This window comes from Aplidium turbinatum, chromosome 12 (assembly GCF_918807975.1).
Source record: "Aplidium turbinatum chromosome 12, kaAplTurb1.1, whole genome shotgun sequence".
Classification (NCBI taxonomy): Eukaryota; Metazoa; Chordata; class Ascidiacea; order Aplousobranchia; family Polyclinidae; genus Aplidium; species Aplidium turbinatum.
This window is the reverse complement of record NC_137483.1, coordinates 16,753,087-16,772,319: the sequence shown is the minus strand read 5'-3', so window position 1 is coordinate 16,772,319 and position 19,233 is coordinate 16,753,087. Positions and strand designations below refer to the sequence as shown.

The 19,233-nt window shown below is 33.4% G+C and overlaps 2 non-coding genes across 2 annotated transcripts; one reads left to right on the top strand and one right to left on the bottom strand.

Moving 5' to 3' along the window:
- Positions 1 to 8,103: 8,103 nt before the first annotated feature.
- Trnal-uaa (transfer RNA leucine (anticodon UAA)) lies at positions 8,104 to 8,186 on the top strand. Its single transcript has one exon. It is a non-coding gene; the product is annotated as a tRNA-Leu (tRNA).
- Positions 8,187 to 13,077: 4,891 nt separating this feature from the next.
- On the bottom strand, positions 13,078 to 13,160 carry Trnal-uaa (transfer RNA leucine (anticodon UAA)). Its single transcript has one exon. It is a non-coding gene; the product is annotated as a tRNA-Leu (tRNA).
- Positions 13,161 to 19,233: the final 6,073 nt, after the last annotated feature.

The following is a 19,233-nucleotide window of genomic DNA, read 5'->3' as shown; positions in this document are numbered from 1 at the left end:
CCCCAGACCCCCCGCCACAGGGTGGCCTTCGGCGATGACGCCGTCAGGTTTCTCCCGCCGACCGTAAGACCACCCCCCTCCCTTTTCCAAATGTCTAGCTTCGCTACTGAATTGGATCATTGTCATTGGGGCCAGCAAAGTATATTCCGCACAGGGCCCGAAATACCCTAAGACCGGCACTGTGCCCATTAATATTTAAAGGCACTCACGGCCCACTACCCACCGGCTTGCCGATACATCAGGATTCGTTCTCTCAAATCAGATTAGAAATTGGCCTAGTGAACCCCACGCTATTAGAACCATCAACACTCTCATCCCTACGTCCACTCTCGCAATCTTCTATAGATCTCGACTTTTCGTCATCTAGGCCTATGACAAGATAAAATTAGCTTTCCGTTTGCCAACACAGATAAATGCGAAACCAACAACTAGCACGAAAACAGTTTGAAACAAAACACTAATTTTGTAAACAGTAAATTTGATGTGGACGTTTTTCCTATATACAAAACATTCAAAATTAGTTCGTATTTTCAATTAAAGTCCCAGACGCCTTCGTCTCTCTGCTCAAATGTCGTAGGCCTATACAGTTTTACATGTCCGTGTGATTCGGCATTGACGTATGACGCTATGGTACATCGGTATGTCCAGTTGTCCACCGGACATTTGACCACGAGAGTACGGGAGCATCTGAGCTTTAGGGAGTTAAAGAAGGGTGCCATCAAAGACCATACCATGGAGTGTTCTTTTTGCATAGATCAAAAATTCTCTGCTGACTCATTTATAATTTTACGCAAAGGAAAATCCCAATTTGACACCAAAATTCAGGAAGCACTGTTAACGCTATACGCTACAACCCAAATTTAAACAAACAATTATTTGCTGGAGGCGCGTCCATTCTCCTCAACATTTGCTTGATGTATCACGTTCCCTGTGGTGCAAATTTTTTTGTGGTTATTTATGTAGTTGCCTTTTCCTAATGTAAATTTACCTTCAAGAAGTTGAAATTTATTGCATGTATTAATTATTTTCTGATTCTTGATTAGGGCTTAAAATTAAGCCGAAAACGTTCGACTGTTAAAACTATTTGTACGGTAATTGAGTAAAATATATTGTTATAATGCTCGGGCCTGTTGTATTGTTGTGTCTTATTCATATCTAACCTGTAAGCAAAAGGTATAGCCTAGCCTACATAGGGAACATACAAAAACTTTATTTTTTGTGGCGAGTTTGGGGGGGGCTTGAGCCCCCTTAGCCCCATGCTGGGTGCGCTACTGGCTATGGTGCAAGTTCATTCGTATTGTGTATAATTGTATCGTACTATTCTCTAACTAACTAACTAACTAAGTCTCTCTCTCTGTATTGAATACGAGTAGATGAGAGTTGGTGCTATTAAAAGTTGTGATCGAGGTTAGAGTTGTATCAGAAGCTGTGAGTGAAATAGGTTAAAGTCGAATATGAGTTACAGGTGTTGGAATCTATTACTAATCACAGATACTTTGACTAAATTATTTGTTGGAAGTGCTGAGCCATTCGTTAAAGTCCTTTAAAAATTTTCATTTACCATCTCACTAGTAGAACTATTCGACCATTTATTTGACTGCTTTACGTTGATATCCCAATAAACTACGTCACTAATCTTTCTTAAGTCTCTTTCCTGGTAAGAGATAGAAAAAACCGTGATAATCTTAAATCCATGTCTTGAAGCAATCATTGAATTAAAAAGAATGAGGCAGACACAATATGTGAAAATACTGCAAGAATCGGTACTGTAACTCTGTAAGCATGCATGTTGTTTGTTGGATTTCATTTTGATGTTAAAATTTGAAATTTTGGCACTAGAGATTTCTACAGATGTGAATAAAAAATGGCTGTTTTAGAGATGAGACTGACGGACATTTTGAAAGCGTTTTTCTCTGCATTTTTCAAAGTTATATGTTAACCAAACTTTTGAACGGTAAAATATATCCAAATACGTACTGCACTGACGAGATCAGAAGGCCAAAACGGTGTGCCACTGTCTGCAGTTATTTCAAAAATATGTATGATAAAATTAGATAAAAAATTGAATATGATAACCTGCTACTTTTACTATTAGAATATTTAAGTAGTTTTAGACTATTTAAATTGAATAATTATGAACAAATGCATCACAACATTGTTGACAAAAAGAATGTTTTCAGTCAAGACCTCAATTATATTCATCATTCTCTCAGCAGGTATGATGACATAAAACATATAATCTCTAATTCTATAAGTTTAAAAAATAAACTTTACAACGGTTAGTCGGTTATAGGCAAATTGTTCCTAAACAGTTGTTGGTGAAATGAAATCCGTAAAACAATTCTTCGTTAAGCATTTTTTCGTATACTGTACATCAAATCTCAATTGCATGCACGAAGAAATGCTTTGGGAAGAAATGTTTTACAAAGAATTAATTTTACGAAGAATTGTTTACGAAGAATTGTTTTACGAAGAACTGTTTACGAAGAAAACGTCGGACACCCTTTACAACGGTTAAATACTAAATTTGAGTTGTTGCAATAATGAAGCCGACAATCGATTGTTGAGACAATATTGGGTTTAGTAAAGCGTGGTTTAATATATTTAGTTGTCGATATTTATAAGGTTGAAATTAAACTAGCTTTAACTTTGAACTCATGTTTTACATCGTTTTTACGTTCATTTATAACTTGAATGAAATAAAAGAAAACAAATCGTTAATAATCCCAAAATTTAGGAGCAGCCATTTTTTTTCTCTTGGTTTTTACTTTTAGGTCATTAACGGTTTATTAATTTTTCAGACTTATGTTTACTTTGCACAAACTTGGCAGTACACAAAAAACCACTAAAATATCAAGCCTCTACGAGTTATAATGGTATACGGTATCGTCTTTCTCGGCTTCCCCTTGGTTTTGTTCAAGCTGCTAGGTCATGCGTCGAGAGTAAATCCAGATTGATATACATTGGAAACCCACAAGTTACAAATGCGATTGAAGAAATGCTGAACGAAGCACAAGTGAAAGAATCTGTTTACATTGGTTTAATGTTTCAGAATCAAACGAAAGGAATTTGGAAAAACGAAAAGGATTATTTTCATGAAAAATCGTAAGTGTTGGGAATTTGCTGATGAGTAAAATAAATAATTGCTTTGTAGTATGTTGTGTATTTTATCGATTAGAACAATTTTTCGCACATTTTGAGAAATGAAAATTTGGTTATTATGTACGCCAGTATGGTGAAAACTGGCAAACAACAATGGACCATAATATTGTGTAGTCGTAGAGCTAACCCACCAGCCTATAAGCAGATGGCTATCGGCGAGATCTACAGTAATTGCCAAAGAGAAGAGTGTGGCCGTGCAAGCAATGGCTGTAGAACATTGGCGTAGCCAAGGGGGCGAAAGGGGCCATGGCCCATCCAAATTTTCAAAGTTTGGATTCCGAAGTTGAGCCCTTTGTTGAAAATAAAATAAAATTTGTAGAAATTTATATCGTTTTCAAAGACATCTGGCTATTAACACCTCCCAGGACTTCTTTTAGACACACAGAAAGACACCAATAAATTTTAAAAATCATAAATCGCGCAAAGTTTACGCAATTTACGCTTCTTTTAACTAATCTGTGGAAGCGATTTTAGAATCGCTTACTTTGTTGGGTTTTTGTGTAGTTTTTGAGTAGCTGAGTTTTTGGTGTTCTCTAATTTTAGCCGCAGTTTTTGCCTGTTCGTGTGTAATAGCTATACCTTTAATAAGTTAATAGCTGTTTATGTGCTAATAAGTTTCATACAAATATTAGCCTACCCTAAAATTTTTTCCAGAAAGCGCTATAATCCAATATTTGAGTGTAATTTTGCAAAAATTTTCCGGGGGAGCATGGCCCCCGGACTCCCATAAAATATGTGTGCCTTCGGCACGGTCTAAAGTAGTAGTAGATGCATGGTAGAGCAAGTAAATGTACTAACCCTTAGTACGAACTGGTAAGACCCCTCGCTTGGTACGAACCCTAGATCGCATCCTTTGTGGTACGAACCGAAGATAAGGTTGTTTGGTCTGAACTTTGTGGTACGAACTTGTAAGAACGGATGTTATGACGTAGCCACCGGTACGAACGGATGTTATGATGTAGCCACCGGTACTAAGCCTAGTCGGTACGAACGGATGTTATGATGTAGCCACCGGTACTAAGCCTAGTCGGTACGAACTTGTAAGAACGAATGTTATGACGTAATGATATGTAAGAACGACCGGTAAGAACTCTATGAACGAACTTGGTATCGAACCCTCCGACCTAGGACGGGTTCGGTACGAACGAGTGATGCTAATAGGTTATGTATTAAATCTAAGTACGAACTTTAGCTAGAAACTATAAGCTTACTTACAATGTAACTTGGTTTACTTATAAAAAGCAACAAATAAATATTTTTTCGTTTGTGGTCTGTAAAGAGTGATTTTTTAAACGCAATAAAAATGGAAAGTTTCATACATTAGATGTCTTGTTGGTCTGTTGGTGTGCATGCATAACCACAGTGGTTGCAATAACTACAAGATATAGAAAAGACTTTAAAACATAACCAGCTTATTTTTATTAATTCACAAAGCAACCTTTTAAACTGAAAGTAAAACGATATGACATTGAAAAGACTTTAAAACATAACCAACATAGTTTTATTAATTCACAAAGCAACCTTTTTACCTGAAATTAAAGCGATATGACATTGAAAAGACTTCAAAACATAACCAACATATTTTTAGCAACTCACAAAACAACTTTTTAACCTGAAATTAAAGTTAACAAACTCATTTTTGATTTAACATCATTGTGGGTTATTTTAATGTTGTTCTAACTGTAGACACACAGCTGGGGACCACTGCAATAATCTAACTTCTACCAAGCAAATAACCTAACACTTAGCACCTAACACCTCGTATGCTAGTCAATAGGAAAGTCATTTTTGATGTCACATTATTGTGGATTCTTTGATTTTGTTTAAATTTTATAACTGTAAACGATGTAAAGTTCATAGATCGGTTAATATACAGGGTTTGTTTATTAATGTGTGTGCTTAGTCGCTTATTAGTTGGTTATATATAAGACTTATTATAATCTATGACTGGTCTAAAAGCTTAATAAATACTGCATTTTAGCATCTTTATTTCGGTTAATCTTCGTTTCGGTTTATGTTGGTTTCGGTAAACCTTTATTTCGTTAGGTCTACATTTTGCTAAAGCAGTGTTTTTTTACTAAAACTTTATGGTAATGTGTATTAAATGTTACTAGTCTGAAAAATTAATTTTGTTGGTATAATATCACTTAAAGGTTGTGAGAATCATAGCTTGACCAAAATGACCTAACTTTAAGCTTGTCATGAAGGCATAACATTTACGGTTTTGTTTTATGATCTTTACAACAACTGCACTACTCCATGATATTAACATAAAGGTACAACTCAACACACAAGCAGTACTGTAAATTGAGACATAGAACCTCCTGTTTTGGTTGTGTTCAACTTAGATCCATGTCTCTTATCGTGTTTATCTTATCATTTTGCTAAGCATCCATTTCATAAAGATCGTTACAGCAATGATTTTAGCTAAAACTTTATGGTAATGTTTACAAAATGTAACTAACTTGGAAATTATTTTTGTTGATATAGTATTGCAATGGCTTGGTCAAAACAATGTAACTTTTGTTATTTGTGTTTGCATAAACAACTTTTACGTTTTTTATATGATGCTAATAACAGCTAAACATTTAACGTTGTCTTTTATGGAATGAGAACACCCAAATGAACAGCTATGAAACCAATTGTTGCAACACATAATCACACTTGATGATAATAACACACAAACAAGATCCTGAACACAAGTTTTACTTTGTAATTATGAAACAGAAACTCGAAGGTTGTGATGTTTTGTTGTAGTTTCTATAAACTTGTAAAAAAAACATAACATTTGTTAAACTATTTTTCAGTTTGTGAATTATGGAACATAAACTTTGTAGTTAGTTAATAATATTTTTTGATGGTTGGTTAGTGCAATAAAAACTTTGTGATTTGTTGAAATTATTGTTCAGTTTGTAAACAAAAATTTAAGTTGTGATTTAAAATAATTTTTCGTGTGTATGTTATTAGAATAAAGTTTTTAGTTTACACTTTGTCAAAACTACTTTTTAGTTTGTAAAACAAAGCTTAACTATTTTTGCATTTATGTTATTAGAATAAAACTTTTAGTTTAAAATTTGTCAAAACTACTTTTTTAGTTTGTAAAACAAAGCTTAACTATTTTGGTATTTAAAATAATTTTTCGTGTGCATGTTATTAGAATAAAACTTTTAGTTTAAAATTTGTCAAAACTTAACTATTGTTTTATTTAAAATAATTTTTCATGTGTATTTTTTTAGCAAAACTTTCATCATGTTTCCTTATTTCACATTTATTAACTTTACAAAATTTCATGTTATGTGAATAATTATGTATATAATGTAAACTTCATATTTGATTTAACTTATAAATTAATTAAGATAATAATAACTCAAATTGATAGCTTTTTTGTACATAGTTTTGTTTGAAACAAAAAAAATTATGATATGTATAATGTTTAGTTTACAATAACTTATTACTACTTATTGTGAATAAATGTGAGTTATTCTCAGATTGATATTTTGTTTTCTTATTTCTAAAAAATAATACATCGGCTTATCTATTTTTTATATGTTGCACAATTCAGTTTTTAAAGTTTTAGAGTAAGAAATCAAGATGAGGTATTCCAGCAACCATATCGGAGCGCCTGAAACCATAAAATGTAGCTACTCAAAGCGCACTTATAATTTGCAAACGCTTCAAACATTTTCGATGTGTCACATTAGACTTTTAAATGGCAACACCGTTTACTTAAGGTTTCACCTCCATTCTGTTCTGAAGTTTTTATTGTTGAGCTGTTGGTTCCGTGATCGATCCCATGCTTCCATTTGTAAGAAGTATTAGTTGTAAAGAAAGGAGCGTTGTTCCCGGCTATCAGCACAAGGCTGAGCACTCACTAGTACAGCGAGCAGTTGCGATTCGCTAACCATATCGGTGTAGCTTTCACGCTTGTTAATACTTGGGTCACAGGTATTTTTTCACATTTTCAACCCTCCTGTTATTTTTTGTTAAACACAAGCATGATTTACTTTGTAAATGGTAAAATTGTCATGCTGGTAGTTTTATCAAGCATATTAGAATATAGTACAATTCATCTGTAAAGATAATGATTGCCTAAACTTACTGTTTTAATATAGCAATGTAATATTTTTTAAATCGTGGTAAGTTGTATAGTGCATAAATCATTTTTAAGGCCTTTGTGTTTTGCAATCTCCGGAACCACTGTAGGCTACAAGATTCTTTTAAGAAGCAAAGGAAGTTATGTTCTTCAGCTTTTTGTAATTATATCTAACCTAATAGATAAACATTCAACCTCTAACAGATATACTAAACTATTTTATTGCATTGAAAGATGTTTTCTAGCAACCCATCGTTTTACACGTTCTATATGCCTCTAACTTTATGTAATAATTTTACCATATCTACTTATAGCTTAATTTCAGTGAGGTATATTTAAAACAACAACTTTTTTTTTTACGAGTGTAAACCCACAACTAAATTTTTTCACTTCGATTCGTTGGTGGGTGGAAGCACACAAGCAGGTCTTGGAAACGAAAATTTATTTATGCCTGTTCTAATGCATTGTCTTGTATCCAAACCACACACTTGATCTGTTAGCCTACACTGATTGATTTGTATAAAAACGAACCCACATTTCCTTAATTCCTATCAAATTCGTATAACGAAGTGTATCATACAACTTAATCGCTTGCTTTAATTGGATAACACCCTTTAATAAACTGCTAGCACCTCGTGTTCGAATAGCTTAGGCACCTGCTATAGCACATAATTTCATGATCACAAGTTTTCACAGTCGAATTATGTCTTAAAAGTCTTTGTTTTATCACAGTCAAAACATCTTTTAAATGAAATTACAATAAACTGTTTTATGTTGTATAAAACATACCTAGTATAACAAGTTTTAGGTGGGTCATGCGTACTGAGCACTTGTTTAGGCCACAACAAACTAGATTGACCGAGTGGTTAAGGTGTTGGTCTTAAGTACCAATGGACTAGCGTCCGCGTGGGTTCGAATCCAACATCTAGTATTTTGATTTTCGGTTATTTTGTAACACATACTTTGATTTATTTTGTTTCTTAACATCACTTCAGTTGCTTGTACACACGGTTGTATTTTTTTCTCAGTCATAACAAGGTTCCTTTTTCGCATAAAAACATAGAAATCTAAACATTTCCAATAAGTCACCTTTTGTTTGCTCAGATTTCAACATAAATAGATGAAAAATCGGTTTACCTTTGATCTATTTGACTATTTTCTGACAAATAATAACACTTTTGCAACAACTTATTAGGTTTTTACGTGTGTTCTAACTACAATCTACTTATCACGAGTTTACATGGCGGATAAAAATAAAGAAACTCAGCTTAGAATGGTGTAACCTTCGTGATTTGCGATAAGTTTGTGCCTACAAAATGTCAATTTTGAAACTGAACCAAAGTTAAGCACATATAACCATAACATCTTACTTATTTGTATACAGCAATACCAAAAGTAGTAATTATTTCCAACCATATAACATCATCCATTCTGTTAGAATCGATGTAACCTATTTTTTAAACAAGTCTGAACACGATTTATATTAAATTAGCGCTTTATTTTAAATCGATCACAACATCATTTCAAATTGATTCTCTGGTAATTAAGTTTTTTTTTTAGTTTTTGGTAAATGTTTATTTGTTTACATCATGCAAAGGCACATTTTTTATTTCGCTGTGTTATTGTTTGTTTTGTTTTTTTTGTAAATATCTCCATCTTGTGTGTAACTTTAAGTGTTTTGTAAGATCTAAACAACACTCAATCAATGTGATACATTTCATGGTAGCTTTTGAACAGGTCTAAACCGGTTTTGATGAAAATATGCTTGTAAACACATGATGATGCTTTATTAAATGACCCACGTATATAAATCACGAGCCAAACCAATTGCAATAATTTTGTTTCACAACATCAGAAGACTTTGTTTTCGTAGATTTTAATAATTGTTTGGTCTGTAATCGACTTTACCGGTTTGCTTACCATCAACTTACGTTTAAACATTAGAAAATTACTTCAACATTCTACTTCGTTACATAGTACTATAGCATTTACGCGTGATGATTTCTTGTAAAAACTACAAACCAATGACACCAATTTATTTAACAGAACCATCAAGTGAAGATTTGTTCATCATTACCGCAACTATTTCTATTGTCTTTTCACCATTCACCATTGAATCATCTCCTCAGACTTTCTTTTGTCGTGTGTTATCATCATCATCAGCCGGTCATGCCACTGCTGGCAGATGGCCTTCACATACATGTTTCCACATCATTCTGTCTTTTGCTGTTCTCATCCAGGTGATGCCAATCTTTTCTTCTATGTTATCTCGCCATCTTCTTTTTGGTCTCCCTCTAGTTCTTCTTGCATATCTTGGTGTCCATTCTGTGGTTATCTTGGCCCATCTGTTATATAATGTTTAATTCTTAAAAATATGTTATTTGAACAATTTTCCGCTTTTATGCTTATCCTCATCTCAAATAGATTGCTTGTGAAGACAGTATATTTTAATTGTTTCCATATTATAGTAAGGTAAATATTTCCATGTTTCATTTAACTCTTTTATCTTGCTCCTACATCTAAACTTATTGTTTGGTTCCTCTTGAACTGTCTTTCGGTCACATGTTCCTGGTGCTTCATCTTTATTACCCTATCTCACTTAGAATACCCTGGTTTGTGGTTAGTCTTTGTAATACCGACATAATATGCATATTATGCACTTTGTACTAGTTTTTGCTTCCAGACAGTAGATTCGACCTCTTTATCTTCACTTAATCTTACAGCACAACCGCTTTAATTTATTCCAAACACCTCTTCTTTAGTCTTTCTCTGATCTTATTGGCTCAGAACTTAATAAGTTTACCAACTCGTCTTTCTGTCTTTACATATCCATGGTATTTTACCACCACTCGTGTGTCTTTTCGCAGATATAAATCCAAAGGTAAAGCTTTAATTTTGTGTAACATTTTCAAAATAAATTCAAACGATTTTTTAAGACATGCCCAAAATATCATAAAGTTGTGTTTGAACCTAGAAACAAGAAGAAAAAAAATGTATATCTATGTAATACTTTTCACTAAACACAGATGCAAAATTGTTAAATCACCCAGTTTTGATGATGACTGTCTGTTACACAATAACAATCTATCTTTTGCTTGAGAAAAAACGCTTTTCTTTTAGATAAGTCACATATCTGTACACACTTTTCCGCAGTGATTGTCTAACAAAGTGGTGCTCCTTCCACAACACTTACTCGAGATGTTTGTGGTGACGTACTTGTATTTAATATGATTATGTTATGCTAACTGCAAGCTATCAAACAAAATCTAAGACAACGTAAAGTATTCACCAAAGCACATTTGTCAAGAAAAACTAGAATATACTATATATAAAAAAATACTTTAATTTATTCTATATAATTTTTAAAAGGTATAATATGATATATATATAGTAAGAATATAATAGAAAGATATAATTTTATAGGATAATCTAGTTATAATATGTTTTTCTGCAAATGTGCTTTGGTGAATGCTTTACGTTGTCTTAGATTTTGTTTGATAGCTTGCAGTTAGCATAACATAATCATATTAAATACAAGTACGTCACCACAAACATCTCGAGTAAGTGTTGTGGAAGGAGCACCACTTTGTTAGACAATCACTGCGGAAAAGTGTGTACAGATATGTGACTTATCTAAAAGAAAAGCGTTTTTTCTCAAGCAAAAGATAGATTGTTATTGTGTAACAGACAGTCATCATCAAAACTGGGTGATTTAACAATTTTGCATCTGTGTTTAGTGAAAAGTATTACATAGATATACATTTTTTTTCTTCTTGTTTCTAGGTTCAAACACAACTTTATGATATTTTGGGCATGTCTTAAAAAATCGTTTGAATTTATTTTGAAAATGTTACACAAAATTAAAGCTTTACCTTTGGATTTATATCTGCGAAAAGACACACGAGTGGTGGTAAAATACCATGGATATGTAAAGACAGAAAGACGAGTTGGTAAACTTATTAAGTTCTGAGCCAATAAGATCAGAGAAAGACTAAAGAAGAGGTGTTTGGAATAAATTAAAGCGGTTGTGCTGTAAGATTAAGTGAAGATAAAGAGGTCGAATCTACTGTCTGGAAGCAAAAACTAGTACAAAGTGCATAATATGCATATTATGTCGGTATTACAAAGACTAACCACAAACCAGGGTATTCTAAGTGAGATAGGGTAATAAAGATGAAGCACCAGGAACATGTGACCGAAAGACAGTTCAAGAGGAACCAAACAATAAGTTTAGATGTAGGAGCAAGATAAAAGAGTTAAATGAAACATGGAAATATTTACCTTACTATAATATGGAAACAATTAAAATATACTGTCTTCACAAGCAATCTATTTGAGATGAGGATAAGCATAAAAGCGGAAAATTGTTCAAATAACATATTTTTAAGAATTAAACATTATATAACAGATGGGCCAAGATAACCACAGAATGGACACCAAGATATGCAAGAAGAACTAGAGGGAGACCAAAAAGAAGATGGCGAGATAACATAGAAGAAAAGATTGGCATCACCTGGATGAGAACAGCAAAAGACAGAATGATGTGGAAACATGTATGTGAAGGCCATCTGCCAGCAGTGGCATGACCGGCTGATGATGATGATAACACACGACAAAAGAAAGTCTGAGGAGATGATTCAATGGTGAATGGTGAAAAGACAATAGAAATAGTTGCGGTAATGATGAACAAATCTTCACTTGATGGTTCTGTTAAATAAATTGGTGTCATTGGTTTGTAGTTTTTACAAGAAATCATCACGCGTAAATGCTATAGTACTATGTAACGAAGTAGAATGTTGAAGTAATTTTCTAATGTTTAAACGTAAGTTGATGGTAAGCAAACCGGTAAAGTCGATTACAGACCAAACAATTATTAAAATCTACGAAAACAAAGTCTTCTGATGTTGTGAAACAAAATTATTGCAATTGGTTTGGCTCGTGATTTATATACGTGGGTCATTTAATAAAGCATCATCATGTGTTTACAAGCATATTTTCATCAAAACCGGTTTAGACCTGTTCAAAAGCTACCATGAAATGTATCACATTGATTGAGTGTTGTTTAGATCTTACAAAACACTTAAAGTTACACACAAGATGGAGATATTTACAAAAAAAACAAAACAAACAATAACACAGCGAAATAAAAAATGTGCCTTTGCATGATGTAAACAAATAAACATTTACCAAAAACTAAAAAAAAAACTTAATTACCAGAGAATCAATTTGAAATGATGTTGTGATCGATTTAAAATAAAGCGCTAATTTAATATAAATCGTGTTCAGACTTGTTTAAAAAATAGGTTACATCGATTCTAACAGAATGGATGATGTTATATGGTTGGAAATAATTACTACTTTTGGTATTGCTGTATACAAATAAGTAAGATGTTATGGTTATATGTGCTTAACTTTGGTTCAGTTTCAAAATTGACATTTTGTAGGCACAAACTTATCGCAAATCACGAAGGTTACACCATTCTAAGCTGAGTTTCTTTATTTTTATCCGCCATGTAAACTCGTGATAAGTAGATTGTAGTTAGAACACACGTAAAAACCTAATAAGTTGTTGCAAAAGTGTTATTATTTGTCAGAAAATAGTCAAATAGATCAAAGGTAAACCGATTTTTCATCTATTTATGTTGAAATCTGAGCAAACAAAAGGTGACTTATTGGAAATGTTTAGATTTCTATGTTTTTATGCGAAAAAGGAACCTTGTTATGACTGAGAAAAAAATACAACCGTGTGTACAAGCAACTGAAGTGATGTTAAGAAACAAAATAAATCAAAGTATGTGTTACAAAATAACCGAAAATCAAAATACTAGATGTTGGATTCGAACCCACGCGGACGCTAGTCCATTGGTACTTAAGACCAACACCTTAACCACTCGGTCAATCTAGTTTGTTGTGGCCTAAACAAGTGCTCAGTACGCATGACCCACCTAAAACTTGTTATACTAGGTATGTTTTATACAACATAAAACAGTTTATTGTAATTTCATTTAAAAGATGTTTTGACTGTGATAAAACAAAGACTTTTAAGACATAATTCGACTGTGAAAACTTGTGATCATGAAATTATGTGCTATAGCAGGTGCCTAAGCTATTCGAACACGAGGTGCTAGCAGTTTATTAAAGGGTGTTATCCAATTAAAGCAAGCGATTAAGTTGTATGATACACTTCGTTATACGAATTTGATAGGAATTAAGGAAATGTGGGTTCGTTTTTATACAAATCAATCAGTGTAGGCTAACAGATCAAGTGTGTGGTTTGGATACAAGACAATGCATTAGAACAGGCATAAATAAATTTTCGTTTCCAAGACCTGCTTGTGTGCTTCCACCCACCAACGAATCGAAGTGAAAAAATTTAGTTGTGGGTTTACACTCGTAAAAAAAAAAGTTGTTGTTTTAAATATACCTCACTGAAATTAAGCTATAAGTAGATATGGTAAAATTATTACATAAAGTTAGAGGCATATAGAACGTGTAAAACGATGGGTTGCTAGAAAACATCTTTCAATGCAATAAAATAGTTTAGTATATCTGTTAGAGGTTGAATGTTTATCTATTAGGTTAGATATAATTACAAAAAGCTGAAGAACATAACTTCCTTTGCTTCTTAAAAGAATCTTGTAGCCTACAGTGGTTCCGGAGATTGCAAAACACAAAGGCCTTAAAAATGATTTATGCACTATACAACTTACCACGATTTAAAAAATATTACATTGCTATATTAAAACAGTAAGTTTAGGCAATCATTATCTTTACAGATGAATTGTACTATATTCTAATATGCTTGATAAAACTACCAGCATGACAATTTTACCATTTACAAAGTAAATCATGCTTGTGTTTAACAAAAAATAACAGGAGGGTTGAAAATGTGAAAAAATACCTGTGACCCAAGTATTAACAAGCGTGAAAGCTACACCGATATGGTTAGCGAATCGCAACTGCTCGCTGTACTAGTGAGTGCTCAGCCTTGTGCTGATAGCCGGGAACAACGCTCCTTTCTTTACAACTAATACTTCTTACAAATGGAAGCATGGGATCGATCACGGAACCAACAGCTCAACAATAAAAACTTCAGAACAGAATGGAGGTGAAACCTTAAGTAAACGGTGTTGCCATTTAAAAGTCTAATGTGACACATCGAAAATGTTTGAAGCGTTTGCAAATTATAAGTGCGCTTTGAGTAGCTACATTTTATGGTTTCAGGCGCTCCGATATGGTTGCTGGAATACCTCATCTTGATTTCTTACTCTAAAACTTTAAAAACTGAATTGTGCAACATATAAAAAATAGATAAGCCGATGTATTATTTTTTAGAAATAAGAAAACAAAATATCAATCTGAGAATAACTCACATTTATTCACAATAAGTAGTAATAAGTTATTGTAAACTAAACATTATACATATCATAATTTTTTTTGTTTCAAACAAAACTATGTACAAAAAAGCTATCAATTTGAGTTATTATTATCTTAATTAATTTATAAGTTAAATCAAATATGAAGTTTACATTATATACATAATTATTCACATAACATGAAATTTTGTAAAGTTAATAAATGTGAAATAAGGAAACATGATGAAAGTTTTGCTAAAAAAATACACATGAAAAATTATTTTAAATAAAACAATAGTTAAGTTTTGACAAATTTTAAACTAAAAGTTTTATTCTAATAACATGCACACGAAAAATTATTTTAAATACCAAAATAGTTAAGCTTTGTTTTACAAACTAAAAAAGTAGTTTTGACAAATTTTAAACTAAAAGTTTTATTCTAATAACATAAATGCAAAAATAGTTAAGCTTTGTTTTACAAACTAAAAAGTAGTTTTGACAAAGTGTAAACTAAAAACTTTATTCTAATAACATACACACGAAAAATTATTTTAAATCACAACTTAAATTTTTGTTTACAAACTGAACAATAATTTCAACAAATCACAAAGTTTTTATTGCACTAACCAACCATCAAAAAATATTATTAACTAACTACAAAGTTTATGTTCCATAATTCACAAACTGAAAAATAGTTTAACAAATGTTATGTTTTTTTTACAAGTTTATAGAAACTACAACAAAACATCACAACCTTCGAGTTTCTGTTTCATAATTACAAAGTAAAACTTGTGTTCAGGATCTTGTTTGTGTGTTATTATCATCAAGTGTGATTATGTGTTGCAACAATTGGTTTCATAGCTGTTCATTTGGGTGTTCTCATTCCATAAAAGACAACGTTAAATGTTTAGCTGTTATTAGCATCATATAAAAAACGTAAAAGTTGTTTATGCAAACACAAATAACAAAAGTTACATTGTTTTGACCAAGCCATTGCAATACTATATCAACAAAAATAATTTCCAAGTTAGTTACATTTTGTAAACATTACCATAAAGTTTTAGCTAAAATCATTGCTGTAACGATCTTTATGAAATGGATGCTTAGCAAAATGATAAGATAAACACGATAAGAGACATGGATCTAAGTTGAACACAACCAAAACAGGAGGTTCTATGTCTCAATTTACAGTACTGCTTGTGTGTTGAGTTGTACCTTTATGTTAATATCATGGAGTAGTGCAGTTGTTGTAAAGATCATAAAACAAAACCGTAAATGTTATGCCTTCATGACAAGCTTAAAGTTAGGTCATTTTGGTCAAGCTATGATTCTCACAACCTTTAAGTGATATTATACCAACAAAATTAATTTTTCAGACTAGTAACATTTAATACACATTACCATAAAGTTTTAGTAAAAAAACACTGCTTTAGCAAAATGTAGACCTAACGAAATAAAGGTTTACCGAAACCAACATAAACCGAAACGAAGATTAACCGAAATAAAGATGCTAAAATGCAGTATTTATTAAGCTTTTAGACCAGTCATAGATTATAATAAGTCTTATATATAACCAACTAATAAGCGACTAAGCACACACATTAATAAACAAACCCTGTATATTAACCGATCTATGAACTTTACATCGTTTACAGTTATAAAATTTAAACAAAATCAAAGAATCCACAATAATGTGACATCAAAAATGACTTTCCTATTGACTAGCATACGAGGTGTTAGGTGCTAAGTGTTAGGTTATTTGCTTGGTAGAAGTTAGATTATTGCAGTGGTCCCCAGCTGTGTGTCTACAGTTAGAACAACATTAAAATAACCCACAATGATGTTAAATCAAAAATGAGTTTGTTAACTTTAATTTCAGGTTAAAAAGTTGTTTTGTGAGTTGCTAAAAATATGTTGGTTATGTTTTGAAGTCTTTTCAATGTCATATCGCTTTAATTTCAGGTAAAAAGGTTGCTTTGTGAATTAATAAAACTATGTTGGTTATGTTTTAAAGTCTTTTCAATGTCATATCGTTTTACTTTCAGTTTAAAAGGTTGCTTTGTGAATTAATAAAAATAAGCTGGTTATGTTTTAAAGTCTTTTCTATATCTTGTAGTTATTGCAACCACTGTGGTTATGCATGCACACCAACAGACCAACAAGACATCTAATGTATGAAACTTTCCATTTTTATTGCGTTTAAAAAATCACTCTTTACAGACCACAAACGAAAAAATATTTATTTGTTGCTTTTTATAAGTAAACCAAGTTACATTGTAAGTAAGCTTATAGTTTCTAGCTAAAGTTCGTACTTAGATTTAATACATAACCTATTAGCATCACTCGTTCGTACCGAACCCGTCCTAGGTCGGAGGGTTCGATACCAAGTTCGTTCATAGAGTTCTTACCGGTCGTTCTTACATATCATTACGTCATAACATTCGTTCTTACAAGTTCGTACCGACTAGGCTTAGTACCGGTGGCTACATCATAACATCCGTTCGTACCGACTAGGCTTAGTACCGGTGGCTACATCATAACATCCGTTCGTACCGGTGGCTACGTCATAACATCCGTTCTTACAAGTTCGTACCACAAAGTTCAGACCAAACAACCTTATCTTCGGTTCGTACCACAAAGGATGCGATCTAGGGTTCGTACCAAGCGAGGGGTCTTACCAGTTCGTACTAATAGTCCGGCAGCCCGTGACGTTTTTGTAACATCATAAGGTACAAAAGGTTTGAGTGTTTTATCAACCTTGCCCCACTGTGGGATGTTCAGAAACCCACATCCGAGGTTTCACTGCTGGGGCGTTTGAGGGCTACGGCCCGGTGAAAAACCCATTTTGGGGGTCAAAAAAACATCATAAGGTACAAGAACAAAACCTACGCCAGAGTTTATGCCTTCACTTGTAGACTTTGGAACAAGTCGATCTGGGTGCCCCAGGTGGGGCATTCCCGAATAAGGGGCCCCTAAAGTTGGGGCAAAATACGTAAAAATAACATCATAAGGTACAAAGATGGAACTTCTTTCATCAGTTGGGGCATGTTCCACTGAGTTCGAAACAACTTTTCTTATGGCCCCAAGGTGGGGCTTAACCTCATTTTGGGGGTATAACCCCTAAAATTCACAGAATTAACATCATAAGGTACATGGATGAAACCAAGTGTAGGTGATAGTACCTCACTTACGGACTTCAGAACATTAAAACTTGGTCGCCCCAGGTGGGGCATTCCCGAATAAGGGGCTCCCAAAGTTGGGGCAAAATATGTAAAAATAACATCATAAGGTACAAAGATGGAACTTCTTTCATCAGTTGGGGCATGTTCTACTGAGTACGAAACAACTTTTCTTATGGCCCCAAGGTGGGGCTTAACTTCATTTTGGGGGTATCTAGGATTGAACGGATAGTTGTAAAAGCTTGATATCCGGATAACGGATATATACGGATATTAGGCAATTTCATTATCCGGTTAACCGGATAATGGAAGGAACACTGAAAGCTACCCTGTCGCAGCATATCTAGCCTTTTAACCACTAAAATACACATGTTATCCTACAACCAACTCAGTTACAAGTTAATGGTTCAACTCTGTTTCATTTTTACACAATAAAACGATAACTATCGATCATGCTTATTTTTTCATCAAAACTTCTAAGAAATATTTCTTCTAATGTTGCCGACTTCGCAGTTTTCAGTATCCTCTGGATAAAAATGCTTGTCTCATTTGATTGCTGGTAGCAATTGTGTTGAAACAAATTCTGTCAACAGCTGCTAGCTCTGCAACAATTCTCTCTAACGAATCTTTGGCTGGTTTAAAAAAATTGTCAATCCTGCTTGTACCAGTGGAACTGGCGAACTGCTGTTTGTCATTGCCAAAGAAGAACTTTGCATTTTTGTCTTTTTAGCCTCAACCTGAATCTTGTGTTTCAAATGCAAGGGGTTTCTCATGGCCCCTGTACGCCCCTGTACCCCCCTGTATGGCCCCTGCATGGCCCCCAACGCAGGGACAAAATACGTAAAAATAACATCATAAGGTAGGCTACATAAATGGAACTTTTATCATCAGTTGGGACGCGTTCCACCGAGTTCGAAAAAACTTTTCTTGTGGCTCCAAGGTGGGGCTTAACCTCATTTTAGGATATACAACCCCAAATTCAAGGTTGTAGCCTATTTGGATGGAATCAAGTGTTTGCAAAACGTCAAAAATTTTTTTGTTTCACCTGAGGATTTTTCCTAGCACAAAGACTGATACCGGGTGCGAAAGTCATAATTCCTTAAGCAACTATAATTTAATATTTCACCGGTTGAAGACTGTGGTGTACAGTAGCATTCGTACATGTGGTAGCAAGAGTACCTGTGTGTTACATACGATCTGGCTATTGCAAAACATTCTCTCATCATTCAAGAGCAAGAAAGTCCAAAATGTGACCGCTTGTTCATATTACTGGGTGGTTTCCACATTTCCATGGCGTTCTTTAAAGCTATGGGTAAGTACTTGGATGGTTCAGGTGGTCCATACATCCTAACAGAAGCTGGTATTCTTGCCGAAGGATCCCTTAACGGATTTCTGCTTGGTACTCATTACAATAGGTGCAAACGAATACACGTTCTTTTCGGAA